The sequence below is a fragment of the Podarcis gaigeae genome (genome assembly GCF_964106915.1).
Source record: "Podarcis gaigeae genome assembly, chromosome: 4".
In the NCBI taxonomy this organism is placed as follows: domain Eukaryota; kingdom Metazoa; phylum Chordata; class Lepidosauria; order Squamata; family Lacertidae; genus Podarcis; species Podarcis gaigeae.
Window position 1 is genome coordinate 28,665,026 of NC_139677.1, and position 24,739 is coordinate 28,689,764.

General features: G+C 42.9%; 2 long non-coding RNA genes across 8 annotated transcripts in view; one reads left to right on the top strand and one right to left on the bottom strand.

The window, feature by feature from the left end:
• The window catches only part of LOC310843001, a 49,190-nt gene extending 40,659 nt beyond the window's left edge, over positions 1-8,531 (top strand). Inside the window, exons 3-4 of one of the 2 annotated variants that reach the window (XR_014563438.1) lie at positions 4,758-4,802; positions 5,015-5,737. This is a non-coding gene — a long non-coding RNA (uncharacterized lncRNA). Of the gene's footprint in view, positions 1-4,757; positions 4,803-5,014 lie in introns of both variants that reach the window. The other variant, XR_014563437.1, reaches the window with a different exon arrangement.
• Positions 1-24,739, bottom strand: part of LOC310842998 — a 346,703-nt gene that overhangs the window by 210,831 nt on the left and 111,133 nt on the right. For all 6 annotated transcript variants that reach the window (XR_014563429.1, XR_014563430.1, XR_014563431.1 and 3 more), the window contains exon 3: positions 14,846-14,942. This is a non-coding gene — a long non-coding RNA (uncharacterized lncRNA). The remainder of the gene's footprint in view (positions 1-14,845; positions 14,943-24,739) is intronic.

Sequence of the window (24,739 nt, forward strand, 5' to 3'; positions counted from 1 at the left end):
TTAAGCCGAATTAACACCTATTCGGAAGCAAGTGCTTCCTTCCGTGTGAACGCGGGTCGCAGTCCTTTGGGACTAAGGCAGCAGCAGCTGCTGAAACTAACCGTGGATCCGGCTCTTCTTCCCCGGACAGACTTTACTACCACCAACCCACCCAGTTAAGTCTCAACGTGGCACCCCCAGTTCTCATCCACAAACCCATGAGACTCACCTAAACAGGTGCAGCCCAAGGGAGCGAACGTGCTCAATAACAGGACTCATTGCACGCCCTCTCATTGAGTTAAATGGGACCTTTCCAGACAAGTGGGCACAGGATCATAAGCGAACAGCGATACGTGTCTTACTCCGAAGTAAGTTTCACCAAGTTCATTGATTCCCAGGTAGGTGCGCACAGGAGTACGATCCTGAGCACACCTAACCTTGAAGGGAAACCTGCTAAAAGGAATGTGCACAGAATGGGGCTGCATCCAGCTACTTCCTTGGCCAAAAGGCCCACTGAAATAAGTCTCCCTGCTGAGTAAAAATAGCTGTCCTGCTAAAGAGAGAGGAAATCGATGGGATGGGTGAGGTTTAAATGGCAGCTGTGGATCCGTGGCTGGTGCCCGGGCATAAGCGAGTCGCGCGCCTCTGTTGTCTTTCCCCATTATTAGCAGATGATGGGGAATATTTGCACTGAAACGAGACTGGAGTCCCAGAGGGCGGCGAGGGGGGGGGGGGGTTTGAGTCGAAGCGAGCGCTGCCATGGGAATCTCCTCCCTTGCTCAGCTCAGCTTCTTTTCGGTTTAAGGAAGAAATTATGGCAAATTGTGCTGCAGATCCCTCGAGGGAAAACATTCCGGTATTGCAAAGATTTTTTTTTTTTAGGTCTTTCTACGAAGAAGTCAAAACAAGAGTGTCAAACGAAAACCCATTTCAGGGGGCCTGTGTCGGCTGGGCGGGTGCATGTTGTTTACGTGTGTGTGTCTGTGTGTGTGTGTGTGCCTGCAAGCTAGTTTGAGAGGGTAAAAAGTTTCCAGGGTTGTTGTTTTTGTGTGGGGGAGGGGTGGGAAAGAGGAGATGGAGCCCGACGCGATTTGCTCTCCTTCCTCCATTCCTCCTTCCGCAGCAGCTCAGAGCTTTCCATCATGAGCAACTGCCTGGAAATGAATGGCGGGTAGGAACAGAGGAAGCTGCCATGCCCTGAGCCCGTCCATCTAGCCCAATATTGCTTGCACAGGCTGGTAGCGGTTCTGTAGGATTTTTCGACGGGGCACATTTTCCCTGCCCTACTTGGAGGTCGTGCTGGGGACTGAACTGGGACCTCCTAAATTCAAAGCAGACGCTCTTCCACTGAGCTATGGCCCTTCCCAAGTTGTGTTTTGTCTGAGATATCAGGAGTTGTGTTTTGTCTGAGATATCAGGAGTAGCTACCGGTATTTTCGATCTACAGAAGAGGGCACAGCTGCAAATAAGCAGACGATTGCGCGGAAGGAGGAAGATTATAAAACGCGTGTCTCTGCCCAGCTACCTTCCACGGTCTTGATTAGACTGTAATAAAGGAACTTAGCGAGAGCCTCCTATTCAGGGCCAGTTGGGCATAGGATTTTAGCCTTAGGCTGCGATCCTAACACAAACCCGAAGCCCCGTTATACTTGGCCCCGAGTCCCGATTCCTCTCGATTTCGAGGGCATTTCCCAGACAGTTTAGGATCGCAGCTGCTTCGGCTCCAGCCCTGCTGCACCCTTGGCCAGAAGTGAGCGCTACATTGAACTCGACGGGGCTTCCTTCCGAGTAAATATGAACCGGCTCGTGGGGCCTCAGCTCCTCAGCTCCCTCACAAAGTCCTCCTGCAAGTTCCCTGCAGGTAAAGTGCCTCGCGGGGGGTGGGGTGGGGCTGCCATCTTCCCCTGCGACTCTAATCCATCTTTCACTTGTAAATAGGAAACCTTCCCATGCAAAACCGATCCTGGGGTGTTGCTTTCTGGCGGGCTGCAGTTCTGGAGGGCGCACCTTCCGTTTCCCTTTCGCCCTCCACTCAGCCCGGTTAGGGTTGACATTATGTCCTCTTTTTCCAAGACACATTCTCTTTTTCATGGGTATGTAGAATGAGAGTCTCCATAGTTAATAGTAGAAGTCGGGAAATATGTCCCTCTCTTTTTGCTCTTCAAAATAGGGCAACCCTACCAGATACAAGGGACGCAGGTGGCGCTGTGGGTTAAAGCCTCAGCGCCTAGGGCTTGCCGATCGAAAGGTCGGCGGTTCGAATCCCTGCGGCGGGGTGCGCTCCCGCTGCTCGGTCCCAGCGCCTGCCAACCTAGCAGTTCGAAAGCACCTCCGGGTGCAAGTAGATAAATAGGGACCGCTTACCAGCAGGAAGGTAAACGGCGTTTCCGTGTGCAGCTCTGGCTCGCCAGATGCAGCTTTGTCACGCTGGCCACGTGACCCGGAAGTGTCTTCGGACAGCGCTGGCCCCTGGCCTCTTAAGTGAGATGGGCGCACAACCCCAGAGTCTGTCAAGACTGGCCCGTACGGGCAGGGGTACCTTTACCTTTACCTACCAGAAAGCCGCTCCTTCCCGGAAGCAGCCTTTTTAGATGGTCTCCTGTCCCGCCTTGCAGGCATGTTGTACGTTTTGCCAAGAAGACCCTGTATGTGTGAAGTGCTTTGAACATCACTGTGCTTTGAACGTCACTTTGAAGCGCTGCCCTGCTATGAACTACGGTGAGGGTTAAGGAGGGCGGCTCGATTTTTGGCCAGAGCAGCGGTAGTAGGGGTGGGAAAATGTGGATTTGGGGTGAGTTCTCATTGTGGAAGACAGGAGAGGACCTCTCTCTCTCTCTCTCTTAAACCCCTCCATCTGATTCTCCACTCCTCCTCCTTCTCCCCCCCCCCCCGCCTGGTGTTCCCAGGGGCTTCTGGCTTCGGCTTGCGGCCCGGGCGAGCCATCCCACTTCATCTCTCACCTGAATCTTGTCATCTCTGCCATCTCGCAGTGATCTGGGAACAATGCCGGGTCCCTTGGACAGCCCGAGCTGGTCAATCAGGCAGAACAGACTATGCAAATGGAATGGAAAGGCGAAGCGGGCGAGAACAGTGGCGCCCATTGTCTTGCGCATTTCAAAGCCAAGCCCAGCTGCAGCGCCGTTGCTGCCTCGGACCCGGCGGTTGCTACACGAATGTCAGCCCTGCGAAGCATCAGGTCGGGGGAGAAGCGCCTGCGCGCGCAGGCAGGCACCCCCCCCCCCCAACCCCCAGCCCGCCCAGAGGAGATGAACCAGCAGAAGCAGCAGCAGCAGCCCCCTTGGCAATGAATCATTGAATCAGAGAACTGTAGAGTTCGGCAGTCATCTGGTCCAACCTTTGCAATGCAAGACTCTGTTTGCCCGACGTGGGGTTCGAACCCACGACTCTGAGATAAAGAGTTTCATGCTTTACCGACTGAGCTATCTTGTTGTTGTTGGGGGAGGAGAAGCAACAGCTTGCAACTTTCTACTCTTTCAATCCCAGAGATATTTTTGAGAGGGTGTGTGTGAAGAATACCCCCTAGATCTCTAGAACTGTTCCCCACCCTTTCCTTACTAATATCAACCTCAGGCCTTATGCAACAGGGCAGGGCCATTGCACTCCTGTCCTCCTCTGCTGGGCTGCTCTGAGAAACAGGATGCTAGCTAGACCTGAAGGGCCTTTGGCCAATTTAGTCCTTATGAGCTCCCCATGCCTTCTTAGAAGTGGAAGTTAAACAGATTGGATCAAGTGGAAACATCTCAGTGGAAGTTAAACAGCATAAGGCAGAAGGCATAGTTTGGAGCCCAAAGAACTTAGCAGTAAAACCAGAGCAATGTGATTTACCTGACTGGTGAATGGAGCTGTAAGCCAAGAGCATAAAGGCCCTACTACTTGGCAGAATCAAACGAAAGTTGGTCTTGTTAAATTTCAGCACCAGGGAAATGGGGAAAGCTTTGGGTTTTTTTGGGAGGGGTCTGTTCATTTGTTTTAAAAATAATTTTGATTAAAAAAAAATCTTAGTTTACAAAAGTACATGCATTGTCTCTTTCTTCAGGTTGTGATTTCTGCAGATCAAGCACATCTGTTGTGAGACATTAGTGTTATTTGCAGTATAAGGTCGGGAAGAAAAAGAGGGGGAGAGGGAGTGTATGTGTGTGGGGGGTTTGGCATCAGTGTCACTTGGGTAGGTTCTCTATTCGCTTGTTGTATTTCCTTGGTAGTTAAGAGTGCTTGGGGTGGCTTAGGGTGCAGTTAGTTGTCTTTGGTTGGCTGCAGTGAGATTTGTTCATTAATGTGGGGGGGAGGGGTTGTTGGGTCAAGTTAGCCTTCTTGATTTGTATGCTGTCGGTGGATTCTTGTAGTTGTCTTTTGGGGCTGTGTATGTGATAGCCTCCTGCCAACCTAGCAGTTCGAAAGCACTTCAAAGTGCAAGTAGATAAATAGGTATCACTCCAGCGGGAAGGTAACCGGAGTTTCCGTGTGCTGCTCTGATTCGCCAGAAGTGGCTTAGTCATGCTGGCCATATGACCCGGAAGCTGTACGCCGGCTGCCTCGGCCTATAGAGCGAGATGAGCGCCGCAACCCCAGAGTCGGCCGCAACTGGACCTAATGGTCAGGGGTCCCTTTACATTTACCTATGTGATAAAGGGGAACCATACCAGGGTGAAGGCATCTTCTATTTGTCCCCGGGTCAGTTTTAGTTTATTGGTTAGTTTTTCTAATAAGGCTGTTTCCCATGCAATTTGATACCATTGGTCCATGTTTACTCCTGACAGGTCTCTCCAGTGTCTGGCTATGATGCTTCTGGCTGCTGAGAGTAGGTGGGTTATGAGTTCTTTATAGTGTGAGTTGATATTATTATCTTGGAAGATGTTCAGTAGGGCCAGTTCTGGGGTGACTTCTAGTACCTGTTTAGTTATTTTGCATATTTCTTGCATGACTGCTGTCCAGAAGGGTTGGATTTGGGGGCATTTAAGCCTCGAGGGTCATCCAGACTTGTGTTTACTTATCCTTTATTTTCTTCTTCTTTTAGGTGGCTCTGGTGATTCGCCTCCAAGTGGTGGCTAAGCTCTGTGGACAGAAGTGTTTCCTTTTTCCTAGCCCATCTCTTGTTATCAGATGGACATGCTGGTGGGCTGCAGATGTTTGAAGGCTGGAAACTCAGTTAGATGATGGGCTGATCCAAAAAGGCCAACCAGCTTGCTGGTCTCTGGACAGTTTGCTGCAAACTTCTTCTGGATAAGCCAATCCTCAGCAAATATTTGGTCTTGCTTGTATCTTCTCTCCTCATTCTTTACTGGAGGTCCTTCTGGATAAAGTCCTTCCCCCACCCCACCCAATAAGAATAAGATGCTCTCCTTAATATGCCACAAATTACAAGGTGAGGCTAATGCTAATCATGTTGCATTAAGGAAATCCTATTAAAATTAATTCATCTGGCAAAATTAAATTTCCTGATTTTCAATATGTGGCCGATCTGTTCCTTAAAGAGAGAGAGAGATAAAATCAGCAAAGAAAACTAGCAAGCCCCATACAATGTAAATGAGCCTGCATTTGATATTCAGCTGGCCAGGAAGCGCCCGGGAAGCGGGATGGGGGTGGGGTGGGGCTTCTTTTCTAAAACCAGAGAAACATCAGATCAAGCCTGCTGAGAAGTCATGTAGTGGGGCTTGGAAACTGCAGCCCCTAACCCCAGGTCCCTGTGCCATGGTAAAGGAAAATGCAAGCAACATGTCAGTAGAAGGAAAGTGTTGTGTAGTGGAAACCAAGACTCAAATCCCTTTTCAACCATAAAGCTCCATGGGTAGCCTTGGGCCACTCATAGTCTCTTAGCCTAACTCGGCAGGGTTGTTGTGAAGATTAAAATGGCAGGGGAGGAGAATTGTGTGCGTCACTTTGAGATACTTAGTAGAAAGGTGGGATACTAAAGCAATAAATAAACAAGACACACACCCAGAGACAAATTTCTGTGCCCAGACACTTTCAAGGTGACATTGTGAAAAAGTGGTGCATCTTAAGAACAGTTGTGATTATCTTCTGTCTAATTTCTTAATAAAACCATGTTGGGTTGTATCCAATGTTAGACTCAGAGGAGACTATTGAAACTGATGAACATGGCTAAATTAGGTCCGTTTATTTCAGTGGGTCTACTCTGAGTAAAACTAAGTTGGGCACAGTGCCATAGCGTTCAGCATAGGCAATGTAGGTAAAAGCTTACTTTTGTGTTGCTTGTCAGACCAAAGTCCCCACAAAGCAGCAGACAAGCAATTAAACTACAGAATTAAATAAAACACCAAAACACAACAAATTATAGCAAAAACAATGATAAATAGCCATTGCACTCAAATACAGAAAATATGTGGCATGATTTGGCTGGAATAACAACCAGTCATTATGGAAGTCCTGATTGAAATGGATGGTCTTCACCATTCATTCTAAATACGAAAGCAACCAAACACATATCCACATTACAGAGAGATAGTTTCAGAGCTTGGACATCGCTGTGGAAAAGGTTGTGTCCTATAAATAGCTTGAGTCAAGCTTCAAGGAGCACCGGAGTGAACACAGAAATGTGTTGAGCAAGTCACTATAGATGTTTCCTGATATTAATCAGGAGGGAGCTCCACAAAGCCAGGGTTCCACCACTGAATGCCCTGCGCCCAACAATCATAGTCACTAGCCTGACTTCAGATAAAAGAGGGATGCAAACAAAGCTGCTGCCTGCAGCTCCAAGATCTTAGGCAGTCTCATATGAAAGCAAGCAGTGCTTCAGATATCACGGTCTCAAGTCATCTAGGGCTAAAAAGCCAAGAACTTGTAATTCAACATTCAGATGAGCTACCTCTTCTTTTTCTTTTGATAGCAACAGAAGAAGTGACACGGCTGAAATATGGATTACTCTCCTCTAAATTTTCCGAAGAGGGACCAGCAGTGTCCAAAATGCATTCAATCAATAATTTTTTTCTTGTCCACCCATTCCTTTATAAAGTTTCCAGTTGCTTTTGCAGAAGGGCAGTGAAGCTGCTGGACTTTAAAGGGGAAAACCAGTACTTTGAATTGCACTTGGAAATGAACTGGGAGCCTACGTAGCTTAAAAAGTATGCATAACATTATCCAAAAAGCTGGGCCCCCAATACAACTCTAGCTACAGCGTCTTGCACCAGCTGGAGTTTCTGAATACTCTTCAGAGGGAAGCCCAAGTACAAAGCACTGCAGTAGTTTGAAATGGCTATTAAAGCAGGCATAAGAGTAGCCAGTTTTGTCTTCTCAAAGAGCCACAGCTGAAGCAGTGCAAATGCATTCCTTGCGGGTTATCACTGGAACACCCAGGAACAAAACTTCAGGAGAACACCTAAACTGTACACATTATCCTCAACTACTACCTCAACTAGAATAGGGGAAGCACGCATCTCTAGGCAAGCTTTCCTATGACCAATAGGACAGGCAAGTAAGTACCCTTTCCCCCTTTAAAAGCAAAGCGATTTGCCTCCTTTGTCATGCAAGTCTAGTACATCAACCCATTTAATTTATAGTAGCAGAAACAATGGGTAGTGCAGAGATAGAGGTATTGGAAGATAATCACATGTGGGATTAAAACTGCAGGAGGGGGCCATGATGACCCATCCTTTCCTTCCTAGAATGCCTCCAATTCCATACATCCTTTTAAAATGTCAGTAGCATCCACAGCTATGCCTAGATAACCAATGGATAAAGATAACCTAATAGTTATCCTCACTGGTAGAACAATGTACACACAAGCTAAATCATCCCTGTCTAGCATTCTGCTTCCACAGATGGCTTCTTTTACAGTGAAGTTACATGAGTGTCCATACACCTCAGCCTGCTGTTTTACTTTCCTGTTCCCTTCAGTTATGGACAGAGGTTGACCACTACACCACACCTTCTCTGGAGTTTTGACTGCCTCCCATTCTCGTGGACACACTAAGTTCTCTAAGTTTCCTTCCCTGCACACAGCTCTCACTTTCAATAAGTCATAAATTAAGACTGAAAAGCAAACTCACAAAGTTATGAGAGTCATGCCACATTAACTCCCTCAGATAATGTGGAAGCTTTTCAAACCAGGGTGTTAGAAAAGAACTTCCTAATTTTTATGACTGGGATGGCACACATATTGTTTTAAGCTTGGGAGGCCTTCTTCATGCACCCACCAATGTTATCTAGAAAGGTCATTGCGTGGATCTTCTTCTGCCCAACTCATACGTAACTTCTCCCACAACTTCTCATACAAATCTCCTTTTCCCATTTAATGTCTAACCAGAGCTAACTAGACACATGATGACCCCATCTCTCCCTGTCAGTGATTCCTGTGAATCTCTCTGTTTAGTTTTAAGATGTTAAATTACCTTACTGGTATTGTTTCCTATAATGTGGTATGTAAAATGTTGATATTATGATAATTTTTAATGGTTCTTCATATTGTTTCTGAATTGTTATATTTATTCTTGCTCATTTGGTATGCTGTGAGATATGAGTCTGGGCACAGTTTTGTGGGAAAATAGCATGCAAATAAACTAATGATGAAATCCTGATCTCTCCTTTTGAACTCGTGCCTATAGGGCTCATACCAGCAAGAAATGCAAAACTATTTGACCATACACATGCCTTATTGGTGTCCCACTGTAACTTGCTGCCTGTCCCAGTAACAAGTGCAATAAATGATCTTTCCTGCTGCATTTTCACCCCCAGATCATCTGGCAGTAGCGCAAGAACATAGCAAAAGGTTATGCTGAGAAAACTGCACTGATGCTTTTAAAGAACTAGTCCTACTTTTTCTTACCACTGCCTACTGGTTTTTGGGTTTTTTAAACGCTCCCCCCACCAACTACTTGAACAGAGAAATACATTATCTCTGCAGAGGTTCTTTGAACCTTTCAGATCACTCTAGCTGACTGTAAAAGTTAGGTTTGTGTTCTTCAGAAGCAGCTTGATAGAAAGGTGAACTATCAGTAGCTTTAAGCGCCATGAAAGAGATTTGAATGGCTGCAATCCTATACCAAGTTAAGAGTTTTTGACCCATTCATTCCAATGAGTCATTCATTCCTGTGAGTGAACATAATTGGCCACAGATTGCAACTATAGCTTTTCCTTCCCTTTAGAGCTCATTTTAAACATCGGTGGAGTGGGTGGGTGGCATCTACCATACATTTCATTTTCAGGTTTGGCTGATTTGAACTGTAGGTATGCAAATACGAGCTGAAATCAGTTGTTTCAGTTGCCAAGAAATATATGGGGGGAATACTCAAACAATGGTGTCTATTTATTGCTTGTGGCCTGAGCTCCCTCACTGAAAGAAAACACACACACACACACACAGAGAGAGAGAGAGAGAGAGAGAGAGAGAGAGAGAGAGAGAGAATGTAAGAAATATTCAAGTATCTTTAGCTTTCTGCTTCCACATAATTAAAAACAAAACCAGAACATGAAATAGGTGTACATATGAATTAAGAGGCCAAAAACAGGCAGATTTGCAAGGGATCAAGATTTATTTTCTATTAAACATTGTGAAAGTTCAAAATGTAGATGAAAGGCAATTCTGAACAGCATCAATTACTATAGGCCACAACTGTCCATCCCTGTCTTTGCCAGTCATTTAAGAGTGTTCCATTATGCAATCTGCCTATCTGCCCACAGAAAATATCCATGCAGTGCACTTCAATGCACTTTAGTGTTGGTCAGCTAGCTGCCGTGCACTTTGAATGAAATCAAATAGATGGCTAGGTGACACTGACTGAGATGTCAGCAGGTACAGTAAAATGGCCTTTGCCGTCCCCGCCATTTTAACAATTATTTGATTGGGCCACTTGGATGTGAATGTTCTGTTCCATGTTTCTACGCTGCGGTGACAGTTGCCCTCACTAGCCACTACCAAGCCTTGAACCGTTGTTAATAAAAGTGCAGTCTGCTAGTGATGGGATCAGAAAGAATGAATTTCAAGGTGACGCTAACATGCATCTTTAGATGTCATCACTCAGGACCTTGAGCGGTCCTGCTGTAACTCAAATGGCACAAACTGAAAATTCCTGAAAATCACAACAATGGCCTCATTAAATGGGAGACTTTCAGAGCACCATTTCATCCAGAAAGGAAACACGTGAGGGATATGATTAAGCTCTATTTAAGGACCAGTTCACACATCACATTTCTGGGCTATGAGCTGCCCTATGTTGCCTAATTGTACACCTAAAGATGGAAAGAGTGATTGCGGCAACTTGTGTATTTGCATCAGTTTATTCAGCAGGGAGCGTGATTCGGCTGCTGCTCCTTCTTGAGGGCAAACTTAGATATGCCTCTGTGTAAATGTGTAAAACAGCCTTGAAACATTTGGTGAGGGAGGAGGAATAAAAGGAAACTAAGCTGTACAGAATCAGCATCCCACAAGCGTGAACAGACCTCAGTGGGGTGACAAGGCTCATTATGCACCTTCAGAAACATGGGGTGTTCAATTGATCAAAAAAGTACTGTATAATTCGATCAAGCTGCTTCTACCTCATTAGGAAAATGAACTCCTCTGAACAAAATAACTTTCCTCAACCTAGAATTTCTTTCTAATATAAATGGCTACCTCCACCACGTTTCTGGTCTCTAATTCCCTTCTGGCATCTTTTAAAATGTGGAGCCAAATATTTTCAGCTAGTTCTTAACATATGAACAAATAAATCTAAAGCCAGAACAGGAGTGGTGAGGTTACCTCAGGGTTTGAGCCATTAAACAGATTGTCCAGTTCACACACACATATACACAGAGAGATTTAATTTCTGTGTAATTTATTTCTATCCCAGGGCAGCCTCCAAGCAATTGCATAAATAGTTCTTGGAAGTGGGAAGTCAACATGAGTCATGACTGATTCGTCTCGGGTTTTGTTCTCACAAAAGCTTGAAAAGAATTATGAAGTTCTTAGCATGTTTTACGTGCTTTCTCTTTTCCTGTGTAAACTCTTCCTATTGATCATGGAATTATTATTTTATTTATTATTTATTAAATTTGTATCTGTGGATCTCAGGGCAGTTCACAACATAAACATGCAAGATAAACAAATTATTCCTATACAGTGATACCTCGGGTTAAGTACTTAATTCGTTCCAGAGGTCCATTCTTAACTTGCACCGTTCTTAACCTGCACCGCCAGAGCACGATTTCTGTTCCCATCCTGAAGCAAAGTTCTTAACCCGAGATACTATTTCTGGGTTAGCGGAGTCTGTAACCTGAAGCGTATGTAACGTGAAGCGTATGTAACCCGAGGTACCACTGTATATTAATGTTCCAGAACTGAGCATGGTAGTCAGACAACCTATTCTTCTAAACTGCTTCATTCATGCAGGCAGGAAAGATAGCATCACAAATTAAGACAGCTGAGAAGGCAGTAAATGGGATTAAATGTCTCAAATGCAACATCCAGCTATTTTTATTTTTATTTAAAATGTTTATAGATAGCCCCCTCATATAAAATATAACGGCAGTGTCTAGCAAGATATAGGTAAAGGGACCCCTGACTGTTAAGTCCAGTCGCGAACGACTCTGGGGTTGCGGCGCTCATCTTGCTTTATGGCCAAGGCAGCCAGCGTTTGTCCGCACACAGCTTCTGGGTCATGTGGCCAGCATGACTAAGCCGCTTCTGGCGAATCAGAGCAGCGCACGGAAATGCCATTTACTGTCCCGCCGGAGTGGTACCTATTTATCTACTTGCACTCTGACATGCTTTCGAACTGCTAGGTTGGCAGGAGCAGGGACCAAGCAACGGGAGCTCACCCCGTCGCGGGGATTCAAACTGCCGACCTTCTGATCGGCAAGCCCAAAAGGCTCAATGGTTTAGACCACAGTGCCACCTGCGTCCCTAGCAAGATATACAAGTACACAAAAAACATAAAATATCATCAAAACAATATAATAATAATAATAATAATAATAATAATAATAATAATAATAATAATGACTCATCTTGAAATAGGCCTTCAAGAGATTTCTGAAAACTAGCAGATCCCTGCTGAATCTCTATTGCAGGTGTGCCCAAACTTTTTTCAAAGAGGGCCGGAGGGCCAACCAAGGTTGTTAAGCTTTTTTTAGAATTGAAGTTGTTGAGCTTATTTTAGGATTTAACCCTGAAGTTGCTGAGCTTTTTTTTTATTTTTAGGATTTTACCCCAGGGCATATACTGCCCCAGGGGCCGGATTAAATCGACCAGCGGATTAGGCTCCCAAAATGAACTTTGGACATACCTACTCTATAGGAAGAGTATCCCACAGCTATTTAAAGCCAGTCATGCTTCTGCGACACAGTACTCCTCAGGATGATCTCAGTGACTGAGCTGGGATATGAGGAATTCAGTGGTCCATGAGGTATCTTGAATCCAAATTGTTCAGGACTTTGTATATTAATAAGATACCTGTCCTAGGCAGTCTGTGAAAATGTTTTAGCAGGGGTGCCACATATTGCTGGCTATCTTTCTCCAGTAGCATGTCTATCCACTGCATTCTGTACTAGCTAGAGGTTCCAGACTAGACCCATGGCAGCCCCACATGCAGAGCGCATTGCAGCAATCCAGTCTTGAGGTTACCAGTGCATGGACCACAGCAGCCAGGCTATGCCAATCACAGTTGGCATATGAAATATAGCTGATTAAAAAAAACAACCAAACATGCTTCTTCAGAGGGGACACAACCCCATCGAGAATAGGCAATTGACCTATCTTCTGAACACAGGAACCACCTGCCCACAAAGACTCCCATCTTCCCAGGATTTCACTAAGTTTATTGGCCCTCATCCAGTCCACTTCTGCATTCTGGTACAAGATTTGCACAGCCACTCCCAATTCAGATGTTAGGGAAAAACAGAGATGCATCTCATCAGTGAACTGATGACACAGTGCTCCAAAACGCCTAATGAAAGTTCTCAATAGCTTCATGATAGATGATAAATAGCTTTGGAGATAAAACAGTGTCCTAAACAGCCACATAGCACAGGTGCCAGGGACGCCAAAGAGCACTTTTCTGGTGCTATTCTTTGGACTTGGCCTTAAAACAACTTTAAGAAAAAGCACAATTAAGGGTCATTGTAGCATCAATGTTCAGTAAACCTATCCTCTTCTTCTGCCATCTTCTTTTTGCATATTTGAAAAGTCCAAGCTCATAGTGAACAAGCGAACCATGCGGCAGATTTCAAAAATTCACATTGGGTGAGGGGCATCTCCCCAATAATTAAATAATGTTTCTGTTTACTCTCACTAGTAAGAATCACTGTAGATCTTACACTTAGCCAGTTCAAGTACTCTTTAGGCAGGGAAGAATAGTACAATCAATCATCCAGTTTGCATCTAAGAATGGACAAATAAGTCAATTTTGGTTTCTCTCAGTTCTCCACATTTTCACATCATGAAAATTCATTAATATTCTAATACAAATTTATGCTAATATACACTTCTTTGTTTGGAATTTTGCCTAATAAGCACATTTTTGCAATTATATCCTAATACATCATATTTCGGGATGCGGGTGGCGCTGTGGGTTAAACCACAGAGCCTAGGACTTGCCGATCAGAAGGTCAGCGGTTCGAATCCCCATGACGGGGTGAGCTCCCATTGCTCGGTCCCTGCTCCTGCCAACCTAGCAGTTCGAAAGCACGTCAAAGTGCAAGTAGATAAATAGGTACTGCTCCAGCAGGAAGGTAAACGGCATTTCCGTGCGCTGCTCTGGTTCACCAGAAGCAGCTTAGTCATGCTGGCCACATGATCCGGAAGCTGTACACCGGCTCCCTCGGCCAATAAAGTGAGATGAGTGCCGCAACCCCAGAGTTGGCCATGACTGGACCTAATGGTCAGGGGTCCTTTTACCTTTACCTTTACATCATATTTCATGCACACTTTATCTCAGTATGAACATTCTTGTACACATTGCTTGGCTGGAGCACTGCATTGCAAAAAAATGAGAAATCTGAATTTTGAAGACTGGCTGTGTTCTACTTCTTGAATCGTTTTTTGAAAGTGTGGATTAGGTAAGTTCACCTTTAAATGTGAATGGAATAGAATCCCCACCCCGCACTCCATTTGAACCATTTTCTTTTGGCCAACATGCGGTCAAGCTTTAGGGATGCAGAACCAAACACAGAACTCTCTCTCAGCCTCAGTGTTTCATTTGTGAAATGGAAATCTTAAAGGCTAACCTCCCAGGAGTGAGATAAAAATCATAATGCGCTGTGCACGCTAGTAAAAAATTGTAAGGTTTGGTAAAGGCCACTGTTCTGCAAACATAACTGTGGCTGCAATTGAATGCACACTTAACATGGGAATAAGTTGCATTGAACTCAATGCATTTTGCTTCTGAGTAAGCCTGCACAAGACTGAACTGCACATATGGGAAAAGAGCCAGCATCACTTTAGAGCACTGAGATGAGCTCCTTGCCAGAATAACTAAAATCAACTAACGTTGCTGACATCCAACCCCTGATTAGAATGCAGACTTTCACTCTCTGCATTACTTCACACATTTTGGTGGAAACAACACAAACCTGATTCTTATACAATGGAACTTTGTGTTCGTTTTGCAGCAAACAATCTCCTCCATCCTCAACAACTGTGTACATTCGGCCACTGTTATCTCTCCTCATGCACTGTCTCTATTTGTTATGTTTATTATCATTTAACTGCCATCTGGCACACACACCAACATGGAGAAAAGAAATCACAGATTCAGTAAATGGAACAAGTAAGGTCACTATAGCTGGTGTCTGTTGGTAGGGGGTTCCTTCCAGCGGAACAGTCTGAGCTTTAAAATATACAAAGGAGATAAATGATCTCAGCTTGGCCCCATGAAAAATGATAATAATATTTGCCAGTTATTGAATTAAATCTTACTGCGAGATTGAAATGTCAGAAACAGACTTGGAAATGAAAACAAGCCATAGTCCAGTCACTCTTCATCCCCTTTGTTTAAGGTCCTTTACTCTGATTTCTACCAATATTTTAAACAAAAAAAATGAATGTTAATGTGAATAGTTTGAACTCAACATGACCTGGATCTGCATATTTTTTTAAGGTAAGTCTCTAGCTCCGCCCCCTAGAAAAAAAGTTAGGGGGCAAAATGTGCAGGTTTCACATTTTCTTAGTGAGATGTGGCCACATTGTAGATTTCTCCTGGTACTGAGGAATGCTCCTTCTTGCTACTAGAAAGCACCAATATTTTCGTGTGTGTGTGTAAAATCAATATTGTGCGATCTGCACAATCAGGACCATGTTCCCCATGCCAAACATTTTGTGTTTTATGACATCCCGCCCCAATGTCAGCCATTTTGTGACTGGTGCCTCCAGTACTCTCTCAGAATCTCAAATGGTTCAACCCCTGATGTAGAGGGCCAGAGGTTCCCCATACTTGCAGCAAACTATGTTAGTTACGTAAGTCACATAATAATCTGGACATGTCTACTTAGAAACAAGTCCCATTGTTTTCAGCGGACTTACTCCCAGTGAGTGGATATAGGACTGAAGTATAAATTGTCTTCAGGGCTTTTGAGGATGTGCTGCTGTGTGTATTGTACAGCAAGTACGCTATGGCTCACGACAATGGTAAAAGCTGGAAGCCAAAGCTAGCCAGCATATTTCAAAGATTGTTTTATAACAGAAATATATAATCAAAGTGTCTTTCTTTCATGAGAATGCAAACATTGTAACGTTACTAGAAATGTCTTGAGAAGTGGAAAAAATACTACTACACAATGTATTGTATTACTTGATTCATTTTCTTTCCATTTTTACCTTAATTCTGCCTAATTACTGTATTGTGATCTAAGTCAGCAATCTTAAATTAACTATCAACTAAACTTTTGAAGTACCCCTACAAATGCTAGATAATGATGAAATTTAAATTGCTACAAGTTATTGTGCAATGTCTACACACAGTGGAAAAGCAAACCTTCAGGTATTTTCGCTTCACATCTCATTAAGGCTTTCTTTCTCCACTTAGGTGCACCACTACAGCATGTCATAATGACGCAGAAAAATATGGAATCACTACATGTCTAGACCAGGGATGGGGAATTTGTAGCTGTCCAGGTGTTGCTGCACTCCAACTCCCATCAGCCCCAGCTGGCATGGCCAATGGTCAGGGATGATGGGAGTTGTAGTCCAATAACATCTTGAGGCCCACAGATTCCTCATTCCTGATCAAGGTAGATGACCCAAACAATTCTAGATTCTCTCAGAATTCTACAAGAAGTTGCATGAGATTATGCTGGATTATCTGGACTATGATAACATCATTATGATGGGAGATATGAATGGGATCGTTTCTACAAACATGGATAGGTCACAAAGCCAAAAGGTTACTAAAGAAGGCAGACTACCAAAGACCTTTTTTGAAATGACAGACAACATGGACTGGATTGATATATGGAGGACAAAGAACCCCTTAGGGAAAGAAGGAACATTTTTCTCTGAAGCCCAACTGACTTGGACAAGAATTGACCAAATATGGATTTCTAGAGGTCTGGCTCCTAAGGTGAAGAAAGTGGAAATCTGCCCAAAGACCTGCTCCGATCATAACGCGTTGAAAATGGACATGACATTATTACCAACCGGCTCCTTTAGATGGAAGATGAATGACAACTTGTTTAGAGATCAGGAGATTATCAAGAAGGCCAAAAAAACAATAAAGGACTATTTTGAGATAAATTTGAACACTGCTGTGGAAAAAAGAACAATCTGGGACGCAAGCAAAGCTGTGATGAGAGGGTTCTTGATACAACAGAACGCCATAAAGAAAAGACTACAAAATGAGAAAAAGGACAAGATTTTGGGGAAAATTAAAGAGTTAGAGAAGAAACTAAGAGTAAACCCGAAGTCACAGCCGATTTTGAGAGAAATTAAACTTCATCAGGCACAATATTCCAAACTGATAAATCAGGAAATAGAATGGAAGATTAAATCAATGAAACAAAAAACATTTGAATCGGCTAATAAATGTGGGAAACTGCTGGCATGGCAGTTGAAGAAGAGACAAAAGCTGAACATAGTAACAAATTTGGAAATAGAAGGAAGGAATATTCAGAACCCGGTGGAAATTAGAAAATGTTTCCAGAAATATTTTAAGAAATTATACACTCAAGGGCCACAAAAGGAGGAAGAGATTGCAAAATTTTTGGAGAAAAATGGACTTAAAAAACTATCACAAGAAAATAGATCACTCCTGAATAGTAAAATAACACGACTAGAGATAGAACAGGCCATTCAGAATATGAAGTTGGGCAAGTCTCCAGGGCCAGATGGCTTGACCTCCAAGTACTATAAGACATTAAGTGACTATTTGATTCAACCATTGATGGAGGTCAGCAATGAAATTATGGAGGGAAAGAAGGCGCCTGAATCGTGGAAGGAAGCTTTCATCACATTGATACCAAAATCAGAAACTGAAAAGACACAACTTAAGAACTACCGCCCCATTTCCCTTTTAAACGTGGATTATAAAATATTTGCTGACGTTTTGGCAGGAAGACTCAAAAGAGTTTTAAATGAGATAATTCATAAAGACCAGGCAGGCTTTCTCCCAGGAAGACATTTATTTGCTAATACAAGGAACATTATTGACATTTTGGAACTTTTGCAAACAAATATTAACACTAAAGCAGTTCTAATTTTTATAGACGCGGAGAAGGCCTTCGATAATATTTCTTGGAAATTTATGAAGGGGAATTTAAAAGAAATGGGAGTGGGGCGGGGTTTTGAAAATGGGATTGACGCGATTTATTCAGAACAAAAGGCAAAACTGATAGTTAACAATGTGGTTACAGAAGAGTTTAAGATTGAAAAAGGGACACGACAAGGCTGCCCGATTTCCCCCTTGCTGTTTATTTCTGTCCTGGAGGTGCTCTTGAACTTGATTAGAGGGGACCGGTTGGTGCAAGGGATTCAGATCGGAGTGAAACAATTTAAACTTAAAGCTTTTGCAGATGACCTTGTTTTGACATTGCAAGAGCCAGAATCTAGTACAAAAAGAGTGTTACAATTGATTCAGGACTTTGGTCGGGTAGCGGGCTTTAAATTAAACAAACAGAAAACTAAGGTGTTGGGAAAAAACTTGACAGATGCAGAGTCAGAACGGTTTCAGAGAGAAACAGAACTAGCTGTGGTTAAAAAAGTAAAGTACCTAGGGGTAAACATAACAGCAAAAAATCTGAGTCTATTTAAGGATAATTATGAAAAATGTTGGTCTGAAATTAAGAGAGACTTGGACAGTTGGTCAAAATTGAAGCTTTCTTTGTTAGGCCGAATTGCTGCTATTAAGATGAATGTATTGCCTAAGATGTTGTTTTTATTTCAAACATTGCAAATTGTGGATAAGACGGAGTGCTTCAGGAAGTGGCAGAGAGATATTTCTAAATTTGTCTGGCAGGGCAAAAAGCCCAGAATTAAGTTTAAGATATTAACTGATGCGAAAGAAAGAGGGGGCTTTGCCCTGCCAGACTTAAGGTTGTACTACGAAGCCGCAGCTTTCTGCTGGCTAAAAGACTGGCTACTTCTAGAGGACACTGATGTGTTAGATTTAGAAGGTTTTAACAATGCATTTGGCTGGCATGCATACTTATGGTATGACAAAGTTAAGATCAATAAGGCCTTTAAGAACCATATTGTCAGGAAAGCAGTGTTTAATGTCTGGACAAAATACAAAGACCTATTGGAAAATAAAACTCCAAGATGGCTATCACCTCTGGAGGCTAAGGCCCGAAAAAGACCCAATATGGAGGCCAAATGGCCGAAATATTGGGAAATAATAGAGAAAGAGGGCAACAATTGGAAATTGCAGAGTTTGGAAAAAATGAAAGACAAAGTGCGAGACTGGTTACATTACGCTCAGATTCAAGAAATTTTTAAAAAGGATAAAAAGTTAGGATTCCAGGTGGAGAAATCGAAGTTGGAAACAGAATTGTTAGAACCTAAGACTAAAGTACTTTCAAGAATGTATAACTTGCTGTTGAAATGGAATACACAAGATGAAATGGTTAAGTCGGCCATGATAAAGTGGGCACAGGATATTGGGCATAATATTATGTTTGAGGATTGGGAAAGGTTGTGGACCACGGGGATGAACTTCACGGCATGTAATGCTCTGAAGGAAAATGTAATGAAAATGATATATAGGTGGTACATGACCCCAGTTAAACTAGCCAAAATATGCCATGTGCCAGACAACAAATGTTGGAAATGTAAGGAAAATGAAGGAACATTCTTTCACATCTGGTGGACTTGTCCCAGGGTGAAGGTCTTCTGGGAAATGATATATAATGAGCTGAAAAAGGTATTTAAGTATACCTTCCTTAAGAAACCAGAGGCCTTCCTCCTGGGCATTGTCGGCCAGATGGTGCCAAAGAAGGACCGAACATTCTTTTTGTACGCAACAGCAGCAGCAAGGATACTTATCGCCAAGAAGTGGAAAACTCAAGATCTACCCACTCTGGAAGAATGGCAGATGCAGCTGATGGACTATATGCAACTGGCTGAGATGACTGGCAGAATTCGAGACCTGGGAGAAGAGAGGGTTGAAGAAGATTGGAGGAAATTTAAGATTTATTTACAAAAATATTGTGATTTGGTGGAAAGTTAAGTAGGATGTTTGATCATAAATAATTGGCCACCACAAAATCGGATCGAAATGGGATGTAAAGTGAGATTAAGGGAAATTAATTTACAGAGGATTATATTTAAACAAGTGGTTATAAAATTTGCAAATTAGATGATAAATTGCTGGGAAAAATTTATGATGATGAAAATGGCAGCGGGAGATGTGAGGAAGTCCAAAGAAGTCATGAAACTCTGTTGAGATAAAAGAAAGGTTGTTTATTTTTGTACTTTATTTTGTAAAAACCCCTAATAAAAATTTATTAAAAAAAAAAACAAACAATTCTAGATTCTCAAGTATAAATAACAGAACATCCAGTTTAAATAGCTGGGAATTAAAATTCAATAGGTGCATGTCAACACGGAGCCAAGGAAGGGAAAGTTATAAACTTTAATATAAAGTAGAGTAAAAACAATTCCAGGTTAATGAGATTTGTGTTTGCAAGTAGAGAAAACGTTTGCAAAGAAGAAAAAAGTTGTGAAGAAAAGGCATGCAACCTAAGGTATGGTTTGATCACAAGGTTCCCACAGTCTAATGACCAAAGCTCATACACAACAGGTGGCAGTGGCAGACATATGTGTTTAAACTTGGTTCTTCCCCGTGCGGGCTGGCTGGCCCTGCTGTTAGGTGGAGTAAAGCAACTGGCACAAGCAAGCAGCAGATGCTGGGTGGGGCAGGGGCAGCAGCACCCCAGCTGTTGTCCCTCAGCTCCCCAGCCATTCCCCTCTGTTTGAAAGCAGAGTCTTGTGGGCTACATGGCCTGTCCTGCTGCCCTCAGGTGTGGTGGGAGGAAACTGTCCCATTGCCAGTACAGAAGTACGATTCTATGTCTAGTCCAACTGGCTTAGGCGCACAGAGTGAAGGGGGTGCCCCAGGCAGGAAAATGTCTTGGAACGTCTCACATTGCTACTTATCTCATTGTAGCCACTCTACCAGGTCAGTTTCCTCCATTCAGAGCAAAACTCAGTTCCATTACTAGAGCAAAACCAGAGAAGAAAATGATTCTGGGGGAGGGGGAGACTTTGAGGATGGTAGGAGGTACCCTCTGCTGAGTGCCCATTTTGCTTTTGAAATCAAGTCCCTGTGCTTTCTATGTGTTTGGGTTTAAACACACGGATCTGCTGTGATGTATATTTCGAGCTTCGGTCACAACCAGGGACAGAAAAATTTGTCCATTTCGGTTCTCCCGGGTTCTCATTTTTCTAATCTTAAATTCAGTTCCACACATTTCTGCAACGATTTGTATTTTTTAAAAAAACCCTCATGGAAAATCAGCCAGCACTTTAATGTGAATTTTCCCTAATAAAACATATTTTCATGCATTTAAAAAAATACTCAAATGCATTTTTGTATGTTTTTTTCACTAATGTGTGAATTTTTCTACACTTAAGCTGGCTGAAGAACTGCACTGCAAAATTCTGTTATAAGATTTTTATTAACTTTTTTCACAATAAAACAACAACTACAGTAAATTCAGAGTACAGAGTCCTCTCCTAAAGGCAATTCTCAGCCCCCATCAGTCACAGAAGGTAGCAGCCCCTCCCAACTCTCACCTTCCTTTCTCCTCCCTGGGAGACCGACATTACCCTGCCTCCCACCCAGGGCCCTCCATCAACTATCTACCACCCCATGAGTGCACAATCCTTGCACCTTAACAAAGGCCCCAAACATATGCCTCCAAAGAAAAAAGAATAATGAGACAAAAAGAAAAATAAAGGAAAAAAACAAGAAGAAGAAAGGAGGGGGGGGGGAGGCAAAAGAAAATGAAAGGAAAAAAGAAGAAAAAGAAAAAGAAACATTAGAGAAAGATAACAAGGGCGTCTAATTTTCCATCTTCTGGTTACATACAAAAGGGGGGGAAAGATTATTTAAGACATTCAGTCCATGATAGCATCCAGCTTCTCCACTTTCTGTTAAACAGTATTTCTTTTAAGTCAAAGTGTCTCTGAAACATTCATTTCTTTTCACCATGAAAAGTCCAAGAGGGGTTCCTGAACTATTATTATTATGATTGCTAAATGTTTACCATGTTTTTTCCTTTCATATTAACTTTAATATTTAGGAACGCATTTCCATTTCACCATCTGCTTTCATCAATTTAACGGTTACATCACCCAGTCCAACCAGAACTGCTTTGCAAAATTCAAAGAAGTATACGGTATGTTTTGAAGGATGGCTGTGTTTTGGTTCTCATTTTGTTTCAAAATGTGCAAATTTGATGTGTGCCTTTAAATGCAAACTGAATCAAATTTCTAATCCCCCATTCCTAATCACAACACTAGAAGTACTTCATTGGCTGTATCATTTCACCCTCCCCTCACTGTATTGAGACTGTGCGTGTTTAAAGTTGAGCCCTAGAGTCATTAGGAGTGAAGGGACACAGGTGGCACTGTGGGTTAAACCACAGAGCCTAGGACTTGCCGATCAAAAGGTCGGCGGTTCGAATCCCCGCGACGGGGTGAGCTCCCATTGCTCCCAGGGTGAGGTCCCTGCTCCTGCCAACCTAGCAGTTCGAAAGCATGTCAAAGTGCAAGTAGATTAATAGGTACCGCTCCAGCGGGAAGATAAACGGCGTTTCCGTGCGCTGCTCTGGTTCGCCAGAAGCAGCTTAGTCATGCTAGCCACATGACCCAGAGTCTGTATGCCGGCCCTTGGCCAATAAAGTGAGATGAGCGCCGCAACCCCAGAGTCGGCCACGACCAGACCTAATGGTCAGGGGTCCCTTTACCTTTACTTATATTTTTTGCATTTCATGTCCATTTGCTTGTACTGTTTACAGCTGCTTCTCTATATATACTAGCTTGGTGCTTCTCTCTTCCCTGCCCTGGAAAACCTACTTGGTCATCTCTCTCTATTACCATACTTTCACCTTCAAAGTCCTGGCTGTTTAGCCATGCATTTACATCTGACGTGGTTGAGATAGAAGTTTCATGTATGCTGGAACTGTGAATAGTCTGCTCTGTGAGGTTTTCTACGCTACGAGTGTAGAAACCTGCCTTTCAGGGTTGTTGCAACAAGGAGTTCAGGCCATTTTGTGTTCTGAAAGAAGTGTTGTTGTAGTATCACGAAATAAATTGGTTACACAGAGTTGATCAGATGATCCGTGATCTCTAGCCTGATTGCACCATCTCCTTATTTTTTTCCTGATTAAGTGTGCTGCTTTTGCAGTGTAAAGGAGTTTTATTTTGACTTGTACATGTAATTACCTATTTCTCCCTAAGAAGCACTGCAATTTTCATTAAAATAACAAGGAATAAAGAGATAACCTAATGCAAAACACAATACATGACACTACTCTCTGGGAGAGGTAAAACAATTTAAATAATGTGCCATTTAATAAATGAAAAAAAAAAAGCAATCCCACACTTTCCTTGATCAAGACAACTGTGTAATGTCTAAGACAATGGTGAAGGGAGGCATTTTGATGTGGTAATACAAGATGCTTGCACTCCCTGTTAAGTACATCATTAGGAATTCAGCAAGAATTACCAAAGAGAGCCACAATTAAAACCTCAAGCCTCATTCATCTTTGTTTGATTATGTGTATGGAGAAGTGTTTATTTTTCATTATGACTCATATTGGCTGTAATTAAATTTAATTTTAACTGTAGAATGAAAAGGATATGCAAAAGGAACTTTGCTAATGACTGTCGGAAGAGAGGCATAACAAGGCTGCCTAATCAACTTGTGATATATGCCATGTTGTTGACCATGGGAGCAAGGACACCTTTGCTATCTTCCTCCTTCCATAACCATCCTCTTGACTCTAGTCTATGTCTTTCTCCTGCTGGCGGCAGAATTGGGGGAGAGATAAAAGCAGATACACTACCCTACGGTCTTAAGTTGTGCATGCAATGCTCTTAAGGTCATTGCCTGGGTCATAGTTTGGGATGCCACATGCCTACGCTGGAGCCATTGGGAATCTATGCAGAAGAACAAGCTAGGGGTACTGTGGCGATCACACAGGGTCCCTGGACGTTTGACGGTCTATTGATCCCTGTGCCACCACTGTGATTGCCTCCTCGCTGCCACCAACCCATTTCTCTCGGCTACACACGGAGTCCAGACAGTTGTTAACATTAACAAATAATCAAGTTTATTTTATAAGCATGAACAAGTTTATGGTTTCAGTTAATTTTTCTTGACAATTTCTTAATCTTAGTTTCTTTACTGATCTATATGTTCCTAACAACTTCAAACTGATTATCCCAACTATCTATCTGACTCCACCTAACAGTTCCTCTCACTCTCTCACAACACAACTCGACAAACCCATAGACTTATCCTCCCTCTTCCTTCTCCAACTCCCAACTGACTCCGTAACAAGACCAACTCTAACTCTAACTCCTCCCTTTGGGTTCCCACTGGCCAATCACTTCACACTCATTTAACCCTTTCCATATGACCCACCTAGGAGGGCAAACGCCACAGGTACCATCTCAGATTTCAGTATGCCAAAAGATTTCACAGCAGAGAAATGATTCTCAGTGTGGGTTCATCTTATGTCCTTAGGTCTACAGTTTGGTAGGCATAATCCACTCTGGAGGGTTTCTCTGCCTGTAAATTCCATCCAGCTGGTGCAAAGTAAGGCAGTGTAGGCAGTTACAGCCATTTTTAGATACCCAGAATAGGAATTGAGGAACACAGAGCGTTGTTTTTTGAAGAGTTGCTCAGGGACCAAATTACAGATCGAAGCAGAGAATGTGCAGAGTGACTCAGAAGCAGATCAGTATTTTTGTGAATCTTGTGGGACCTGCACATCGCTAGAAAAGGCATTATATAAGGACTGGCTAGCAGCAAAGGTTATAATTATTTCACACTCTGGTATTTCACTGTGAATGTTTTTCAGTTATGGACACATTTTTTTAAAAGATACAAGTCTTCTCCATTGTCAGATGTTTGGCCTTGAGATAATTCAAGTTGCATTGAATTTGACAAATGTTCCTAGGAGAGCTAGTATAATAGTTCTTTGTCATTTGAGTTGTGTTCATTCACTATAGAAATTTAGTCGACATGCCAAACTATTCTTACTACTTTCAACAATAAAAGGTGCTGGAGCTCAAGTCTGCAAGATGGGTAGGAGAGAAGCCGGTTTTAGTTACTCACTTATGGGAAGGAGGCATTCTGTGCATATTCACAGT